The sequence below is a fragment of the Pteropus medius genome, unplaced genomic scaffold (genome assembly GCF_902729225.1).
Source record: "Pteropus medius unplaced genomic scaffold, Ma_sr-lr_union100, whole genome shotgun sequence".
In the NCBI taxonomy this organism is placed as follows: domain Eukaryota; kingdom Metazoa; phylum Chordata; class Mammalia; order Chiroptera; family Pteropodidae; genus Pteropus; species Pteropus medius.
In genome coordinates, this window is record NW_024350927.1 from 6,462,958 (window position 1) to 6,471,894 (window position 8,937).

At 56.4% G+C, this 8,937-nt stretch overlaps 1 protein-coding gene across 1 annotated transcript in view; it reads right to left on the reverse strand.

Annotated features, from left to right (window-relative positions):
• SPSB1 (splA/ryanodine receptor domain and SOCS box containing 1) overlaps positions 1 to 6,077 on the reverse strand; it is a 65,385-nt gene extending 59,308 nt beyond the window's left edge. Inside the window, exon 1 of the mRNA XM_039842016.1 lies at positions 5,896 to 6,077. The gene's annotated coding sequence lies outside the window, so the exon portion shown is untranslated. The remainder of the gene's footprint in view (positions 1 to 5,895) is intronic.
• Positions 6,078 to 8,937: the final 2,860 nt, after the last annotated feature.

The window sequence follows — 8,937 nt, forward strand, 5'->3', positions numbered from 1 at the left end:
GGGGTGGGGTAGAGTCTGTCGGGGATGCTGAGCAGGAAGGGCCAGGAGGCTCAGCGGAAGCAGGAGGGGGTGCAGACCAAAAAGTGCTGAGTGCGGGCGGCTAGGACGGTGACCTCCGGGGGCTGCCGGAAAGACCCAGAAGTGCCAGGGAAGCGAGGAAGTGGACAGCAGGTGTGTTCACCTGAGAAGGAGGCTGGACTGTGGCTGAAGGGGCCTCTCCTCTCACCCCGACAGCAGCCCTGGGGCTCAGTGGCCACATGAAGCCACGGTCTTCGGCAACTTTCCCTGAGACCCTGGCTCCCTGGCCCCCACCGGTCCCCACAAGCAGCCACGCGGCTCATCTCCGAGCGGCTGGAGGGGCAGTGGCCTGTGAGGCTGAGCCAGTCAGATCAGGGCAGGGCAGGATCCCAAGAAGTCCCCACTTCATCCCCACAAGCACCCCAAAAGCACATGACAAGGCCTCTCCCTGGAGCCTAAAACTCAGGGAGTGCAATAAAAAAACAGAGACCGAGTGTCCATTGATGAAGGAATGGACGAACAAAATGTGGCAGGTCCATACAATGGACTATTACTCACCCTTCAAAAGGGAGGACACCGACGCATGCTACAACATGGCTGAACCTTGACGGCATTGTGCTCAGCGAGATGAGCCGGTCACAGAAGGACAATCCTGAGGAGTCCACTCATCCGAGGGACCTCGAGTAGTCCAATTCATAGAGACAGAAAGTAGAACGAACGGTGATCGCCAGGGGCCAGAGAGAGGGGAACGGGTGTTACGAGTTTCAATCTTTCGTGATGAAGGGAGTTCTGGAGATGGATGGCGGTGACGATTGCACGACCATGTGATCGTACTTAAAAATGGTTCAGACGGTACCTTTAATGTTGTGTGTATTTTACCATGATTTAAAAAAGAGAGAGAGAGAAGTATAAAACTCCTGAACTGGAGAGCCTTCCCAGATGGCTCTTGGGCACCCTGCCGCCCTGGGGAGACCCCGGCGCATGCCAGCCTCGTCATACGTGTACTCTCCCCCAGCAGGCGGGCCCTGGCAGGAGCACTCGGGAGCACGCCAGTGCCAGGGTCTCTTCTCCGGGTCTGGATGAAAATGCCGGGACTGCGGGTTCCACGCCCTGGGCACGCCTCATCTCCCGCCACGTGCTCTCCTGCCGAAGGCCTCGATCTCCTTAGAATGAGGGCTCCAAAGTGTCTGCCTCTTTGGAGCCCTCATTCTAGCCCGGCTCTCTCTCTTGAGCCCCAGGTCTAGCTGCCGTCTAGATACACTGCATGAACCATTTCCACCTGGGACAGGTTCGAGGCCCTTCTGGGCCCCTTGTCCCCACCCCTCGCTATGGGGTCGTTATCTACTATGACCCCAAACTAGCGGAGAACCTCACAGACCTGCAGTTCTTCACCCCTCTTCATGCCCAAGTCCAGCTGGTGACCAAACCTGCGGATCCCACCTTGAAAACGCTACCAGCCTCTGTCCCGACTGGCAGGAAACAGACATAACACAAGGAAACATTTTGAACAATCAGACGCCCTAAAGCAGAGCCGGCAGCCGTGTGTGGCCACAAGCAGTCTATCTTGGCAAGGGCTGTTCATAGCTGCTGCGGCTGTCCAGACTTTGTCACCAGGTAGATCCTAGATTCCTCCTCAGTGTGGCATTTACATCCCACACACAGGCTCTTAGTCTTGGCCCGGATCACCCACTGCATCCCGCATTTTCCCAGAGGTGCCTGTGTGTGGTAGATGGTCCTGTGGGTGGCAGAGGCTCCCGCACTTCTCCACTCATAGCCCGCATGAGTCCGAGATGGTTAAGCTTGGGTTTAGGTCGATCGGGTCCAGAGCTTGTGACAAACCATTTCCACATCCCCTGCGGTCCAGCCCTGACTCAAATCCCCATGCCTGCATTGCACAAGGCCCGGCCTCCCTGGGGGATAAAGCCAGGTTGTGTTTTGAAGAGTTCCTTCCTGGGAGGCCCAGGACTCTGAACCTGCTGTTGGCGTGGTTTGTCTTGGGACTGGTGGACCCAGTTATGTCTAATATTGGGTAACGAACAGACCTTTTAAAACGAAACAAGTAAGAAGCCAGGAAGTTACTCTCCGCTCCATGTCAGAAAGAGTATGCTTATCCTGCCTTGCCATCCAGTGGAGTCACAGCCCACTTCTTTGAGACTTGGTGCTCCCCTTAAATGCTTCTTAGGAAGTAGTCACAGGTAATCCGAGATGATGTCTGAGACTGGCTTCGGGATAATCCAGCGTGAATGTGTGCGCATGTGCAGGTATGTATGCACATGTGTGTTGACACTTGAAGCTGGTGAGGGGACCTTCTTTCAACTTGGGTACATGTTTGAAATTTTCCATAATAATAATTTCATTTAAAAAATTGTATGCTCCTTGGAGAAAAGGCTAAGGCGATGGAGGGGGTATAAGGCACCGGTTAAGACTTTGGGCACCAGAATCGGGGTTAGACCTTGGCCAAGTCACGTGGCCATTCCAGCCTCAGTAGAAGCTGGACGGCGAGAGAACCTGCTTGCTGCCTAAGGTTCTTGGGAAGAGGACAAGGGTTAATGTGTCAAGGACTCAGATAAGAGCCTGGTACCAGCACACACTATAACAATGTTTCCGCTATCATCATCGTCATCATAATTATCATTATCTTCCTCCTCCTCCTCCTCCTCCTCCTCCAACGAGGTTTTATCCATGAAGTGCTTAACAGCGAAGTGCCTGGCACCTGGCTATGAGTGGGACTTTTACTCTTGGATCAGAATGGATGCTATCAGATAACTGGGAAAAGGGAGAGCACTAAGCTGAAAGTCCAAAATAAAAGTCCCTTTAAGTCTGGATTTTGTCAGTCAGGCGTGTAGAGGAAGGACGGGATTATGGATCCCTCTGCAGACGGAGACACACCTATACCTGCCCTAGGCTTTCATCTGATAAAAATGCTCATTCTCAAAATTTTCAGGAATAAAAAGATAAACTGATATACACTCAGCAGCCACAACCTATTTCTTGAGAAGAATTGATGTGAAATTCTTAGAGTAGACTCATAAATACCGTAAGGATCGGAGGTTTGGCTCAATGTGAAAATAAATCAGCAGGCAAGTCTCTGCCTACCTTGGAGGAGGGGTAGGTGTGAGGGGCCAGGCACAGCACAAGGAGCACAGCGCCGTCTTTGGTGAGCAGGGGACTGCGCCGGCCTCCACCAGCTGGACCCCCACCTGATGCTGGAGAAATTAAACATCAGTGCTAATTCCCTAGGGGGCATTGGAGTTTCACAAGGCAGCCGTGGGGAGCCCATTGAAGGGTGGTCTCAGCCGTGCTGGAGAAGCCCAAGGAACGCAGCCTCTCCCAGCTCCAAAGTGACATCACCTGTGGCCCCTGGTAGGACCACTTCTTCCTAAGAGTATGGAACCCCAGAACACATCAATTCTCCTCAGAGCCTCAGGCTCCCTGAAGCCAGGTCTGTCCCTGCTCATGGCTGTCAGAGCCACTGCAGTCAATGTGCCACCGCTCTTATTATCTCTGTGCTTCCCTGGGACAGAAAAGAAAGATTTGTAAAGTTATTGCATTAGGCGGCTCCACACCTTCCATGTGCGTGTGCTTTCCCTCCGTTCCTCCCTTCCCCTCTCTCTGTCTCTGTCTCTGTCTCTGTCTCTGTCTCTGTCTCTGTCTCTCTGTCTCTCTCTGTCTCTGTCTCTCTCTCTCTCTCTTTCTCTCTCTCTCCATCTACTGGGTAAAACGCTCCCTGCAGAAGAAAAAGCAGTAAGAGAACAAGGGAAGTGCTTAAAATGATCTAATCCAGCCCATTGCTTTACAGCTGGGGAGACATGAAGTGCCTGGCCCATGACCTCAGCACTGGGGACAGTAACCAATGGCAACAGCAAGGATTCTGCACATTGGGTCCATGGCCCTGGCTGTGCAATTTGGGCAAGTCAGCCACCCTCTCTGGGCCTCTGCTGGGAAAAGAAGAGCTGCCTAGATAGATACTCTGTAAATGAGACAGGGCTTCCCGCGCTCCATTCCTCAAGCGGGAGAAGCCTGCTGATGCCCCTAATGCCTCATCCGGCACTTCCCGCCACCCAGAGTGGAAACGGCAGGAAGGAACGGGGCAGAGGAGGGGGGAGCAGCCCGCCCCCTTCCTTGCTGGCTGTTCTCACACCCAACAACCAGGCATGAGGTCTGGGCTCCCTTCCCTCTCCTACCACAGGAGAGAATTCTTCCAAGGACACCAAACCTTAGTCACCGGGATGGCGCTTTTTACCATCAACACCTGTTAAAACTCAACTCATGACCAGTTTCTGATGCTACCGGCTGGAGCGTTTAATTAAATATTACTCACTCAGGAAGCAGCCCCTGCCAACTCACCCCCAAACCATACAGTTCATCCTCAGAAAAAAAGAGAGAGGGAGGGAGGGAGCGTGCGGGCACCGTCCTCAGCTGGCACCAGCGGGGCGTCCCACATCCAGAGCACGGGGTCCAGCACGGCCCACTTGAGAAGCAAGAGACCGAAGTCAGGAGCCAGCGGCCCCACTGCCAAGTGGCCATGGACGGCACACGCACTCACTCACAGACACACATTCACTCCACACAGGCATGCGCTCACACAGATGCACTCAGACACACACACAGATGCACTTTAAAACACACTCAGACACACTCACAATGATGCAGAGACACACAAAGATGCACTCTGAAACACAGACACACACTCAGATAGACACACTCAAACAGATGCAGACATACACATTCACTCACGCAGATGCACTCTGAAACAGACACGCTCATATAGACACACTCGCACAGATGCACTCAGAGACACACCCCACAGAGACACACTCACACAGATGCACTCAGAAAGAAACGTGCACTCACAGAGGCACACAGAGAAACAGTCACAGCTCAGATACACTCACACATATATACACACATTTACATACTTATCCACACACAGACACACCCACACAGGTGGGCTCATAGAGACGGACACAGTCGCACAGACAACATACAAGGACACACACACACACACACACACACACACACCTTGCAATCTCCCACCGCAGGCCAAGCAGGCCTTAGCATTCAGAGGAGCCTTTGCCTTGAACTTGAACAGGACAATTACCAAGTAAGGCCCCCCACACACCCCGGGAGCGGGGTGACCCATCCCACGGTTACGCCGACGGACACAGGCTGCTCTGGTTTTTCAGTGTTAATCGATTTCCTGACATAACTCGCGATTCTGCCTTGGTTGCCGGGAGAAGCCGCAGCGGCTCCGGGGCGGCGGGGAGGGCGGCGCCGCCAGGGTGTCGCCCCGCGGGGTCCCGCGGAGAAGCGCTGCGGGCCTGGCAGGGGAGCCTCGAGGGGTCCGGTCCCGCCGCGCTGAGGATGCTGGCCCCGACTGGCGGGAAAAGCGAAACTAACTTCGCGGAGCGGGGAGGGGGGCAAGTCGGCGCCCCCGCCTCGGCCGCGGGGACTGTCGCGGAGGCTATGGGGCACCCGGGCACCTAGAAGTTGGCGGGCGTCGCCGCGCACCCCAGGCCCTTTCCCCGGGTCTACGGCCGCCGAGGCTGAACCCCAGGAGCGGCGGTCGCCGCGGCCGCTGGGACACCCGCCCCGGCTCGCCTCCGCAGGTGGGACCCGGGACCGCCGCGACCCGCCCGCGCCAGCAGCTGCAGCAGCGGCAGCGGCGCTGGGCGGCGCCCGGCCCCTTCTCCCGGGACCCGCGGCGCAAAGAGGGCTCCCCGGAGCCGCCGCGGGGGCGCTGCACTCCCCGCGTCCCCTACAGTCCCGGGTCGGGACCCCCACCGGTCCCCGGCGCCCGGCCCCGCGCCCACCCACTCAGACCCCAAGTACCGCGATCCCCGCGGCCACCCGGTCCCCGCTCCCGGCCCTGCCTACCGCGCCGGGGAGGCCGCCGCCGCCGCCTGCTCTCCGGGGCCGAGAGGCGCAGGGCGCCCGGGCCGCGCCCGCCGCAGGGAGCGAAGTCGCCTCCTCCCCGCGGCCCCGGCGCCAGCACCTGGAGCCTGGTTCCTGCTGCGAGCGCGCGGGCTGCCCGAGCGCGACTTCTGGGGAAAGAAGGAAAAGCGACCCAAGGCTTTAAAGTGAAAAACGAGAAAAGCGCCGGGGGCGGGGCTGGCCCAGCCTATCCCCGCCCCTCTCTGCCCCGGCCCCGGCCTGGCCCCGCCCCCGCCCCGGCTTTGGCCTGTTGCCCTCTCCCCGCCCCTCCCGGCCCGGGCCGCTGACGGCCAGACCTCCTTCCACCCGGCCCCGCCCCGGTATTGCCCGCCTCCACGCCGCCCCCCATGGCCGCCCCCAGGCTCCAGCACTGGACAGGCAGGCGATCAAATAAACCGCAGCGGCAGCCAATTCCCCGCCTCCGACGCGGGGCAGGGGTGGGGAGAGCCAGCGCCCAGCCTGCTCGGCCGCCCCGCGCAGCCGCCCGATCCCGGCTCCACCCGGAGGCCGCCGGGGCTCGCGAGGCCGCGTCCGAGCGAGCGGGCGGGGCGGCGCCCAAGCGTCGGTTCATTCTGAGACGTCTTTGGGCAACGCCGGGCGGCCTCCGCTGGGCCAGAGGCCGGCGTTGCAACACCCGAAGGGCCGCGGCAGTGCCAGGCCCCCCCGGGGGGGGAGGGTGGCTTACTACTAATAGTTTTTACGATCTCTGAGGAGGGTGGGGGTTATTTCAGTAACCTCGGAGCAAGGCCTTGCTTGCCTCATCTGAAATTCCCAGCAGCTTAAAGTTCCGTAATTCTAGGGCACAGGAGAGGAGTTCCTGGGCTGGCAGGGAGTCCAGGGCCTCCCTGGCCCTGCTGGAGCCCCCCTCCACACACGTGCGCGTTTCCGTCGCGGCCCCCACAGGGACCGAGGTCGCAAGACTCTCAGACCCCAGGCAGGGCCTGGGTGCCTCGGCATCCCAGCGCCTGGTGGTTCCAGGCATACAGCAGGCCGCACTCCATGCATGATTGTTGAATGAATGATCCGACGATGGCCTGGAAGATTCCCACCCCCTGAGGACTTCTCCCCCTGCTCTCAACACAGCAGCCACTGGCACTGTAGAAGTGGGAAGCTTTGAAAGAAATAGCTGATTTAAGAAGAGGCTTACATGCCTCCACCCCTCACTGTGTGTAGTGTCCATCGAAGGGAATGCGGAATTAACATTATTGGAGAAGTGTTATAAATAATGTGGTTTCTAGTTATTTCATCTTTACCAAAACCTGTAAGGGCGGGACTCATTGCAGAGATGAGGACGAGGTAAGTGCCCAGAGGCTCTGTCCTAGTAGAACTTAGAGCCCAGCTGGACTCTAATAGCTTCCAAAGTTCAGTGTCTCCTCGCCTCACTGGGCTGAAAATCAGTTTCGGTTTGTTTTGAATGTTAAAAACACAGGCTCAACTGGCTGCCATGGGCAGGGTGGGCCTCAGTGGGCATTCTGGCCAAACAGTTGACACTCCTGGTTCAGACTGTCTAGGAATGTTGAAGCAGGCTAGTCAGGCGGACAGCCACTGCCAGCAACCCAGGGGAGCTTGGAATTTCAGAGTACATGGTTCCTTTTAGCCACCGTGCAATCTGAGAACCGTTCCTTGCTCCAAGATGTTATCGTGCTTGGAAAAACTGTGAAAACATGGAGGTGACAGAGGGTCTTTCCTGGTTCCTGCTATACCCTAGAGTGTAGTCTTGAAAAAACACAGCTGCCTCTGTGCTTCATTTCTCTCCCTTGGGGGGGTAGCCTTGGTTGATGTGTTATGCAGGGAGTAAGCATCCCTCACCAGGTGCTGTCCTCTTGAACGGTGGCCTCGCCTTTTATCCTGGAGGACACCTTCCAGGGGAGACTGGGGCAGATTGCATGCATGCAATTCAAGTGGCAGAATCTGGTCATTTGGGGGTAGGCACCCCACCTTTGATGTAAAGGCCCTCACAGTTCCTAATTAGAAGTCAGCATTCCCGCCCCACCCTCCTGCAGCATTAATCTTGAAATCTCAGCTCTGATCTACTCAGGTAATTAGATCCTGCTGACGTAAATTTTCCAGAGAAATCCTGGGGAGTGAGCCTTCCTCTCCTCCAAGAGCCGGGGGGCAGATGATGCTGGGAAACTGGTCATAGAGCAGAAACCGGGTTGCAGCCCGGAGCAGTGTCGAGCAGTCGTGGAGGCCAGATTGTGTGAAAGGGGTGTATGCTCATCATATCAGTGCTGATACTATTGTTTGTTAAAAAAGATACATAATCTTGCAATACGGTGACCTCAGCTGATAAACGCCACCCAGGAATTTGAAGACTGACTCAAGTATTAAACCAAGTATCTGTGTTCCCTAAGGGTGAATAGGGAGGTGGGCGGCTCTGGGCTCCTGCTGGTACAGCCCCCCCACCCCGCTCCCCCCCACGTCCACACACATTTCATCACTCGTGTCAGCACAATTTGCTCATATCTCTAATCTGTCTCAGGAAAGTGACAGGGAGAAGTTATTAGAGAGCAAATGAGCATCGGCTGCTTTTTCTGATGATGAAAAGTCTGTGCAGTGATGTCCTGGACGCCCTCTGGGCCTCTAGAACATAACCGTGCCGCCCCCCGTAAGCATGAGGGCTCCACCTTCTCTGTGACCCTTCGCTAATTGGAGTGAACAGGCAAGGGATTTGGACCTAGACAAACTACGCACCCCAGCTTGGCCATTCACCGGCTGTGTGACCTTGAGCAAGTTACTTAACCTCTCTGAGACTCAGTTTCCTCATCTGCAGAATAGTTTCCCAAGATTTGGGGTGGGGGCAATCACTCAATGAATACTAACTGAGCATAACATGTGCAGAGGAATGTGTTAGAATGAAATCAGAGGATTTGGAGGAATTTCGAGGTAATAGACATATTTTAGACATTACTGACAATAATAAAAAGAGGGTTCATGAAAAGCATGGGGTCCACAGAAGTGGGGCAAGACCCAGCCGAACAGAAA